Source organism: Triticum aestivum, chromosome 1A, assembly GCF_018294505.1.
Source record: "Triticum aestivum cultivar Chinese Spring chromosome 1A, IWGSC CS RefSeq v2.1, whole genome shotgun sequence".
NCBI lineage: Eukaryota > Viridiplantae > Streptophyta > Magnoliopsida > Poales > Poaceae > Triticum > Triticum aestivum.
In genome coordinates, this window is record NC_057794.1 from 546,343,815 (window position 1) to 546,344,288 (window position 474).

Genomic DNA, 474 nt, shown 5'->3' on the forward strand with positions numbered 1-474 from the left:
CTATTTGCCGATAACATCACGCAAGGGGGTCTAAACGTGTGGATCACACAAAGGGGTGCAAACAGGTGGATCGTGCAAAGGGGTGCAAGCCGACGGGCCATGGGCTTGTTATATTTCCCTTTTTGCCGATAGCGCCATGCAAGGGGGTGGAAATGGGTGGATCACACAAATGGGTGCAAAATTGACGGCCGTGGGCTTGTTAGATTTCCCTTTTTGTCGATACCGCCGCACAAGGGAGTGCAAATGGGCGTATCACACAACGAGGTGCAAACCGACGGACCGTGGGCTTTTTGTATTTTCCTTTTTGCCGATACCGGCATGCAAGGGGTGTAAACGGGTGGATCACGCAACCAAGTGCAAACCGGCTGGCCGTGAGCCTGCTAAATTTCCCATTTTGTTGATCGCTTCACCCAAGAGGGTGCAAACAGGCGTATCAGACAAGGGTTTGCAAGCGGGATCGTGGGGTGATACGTC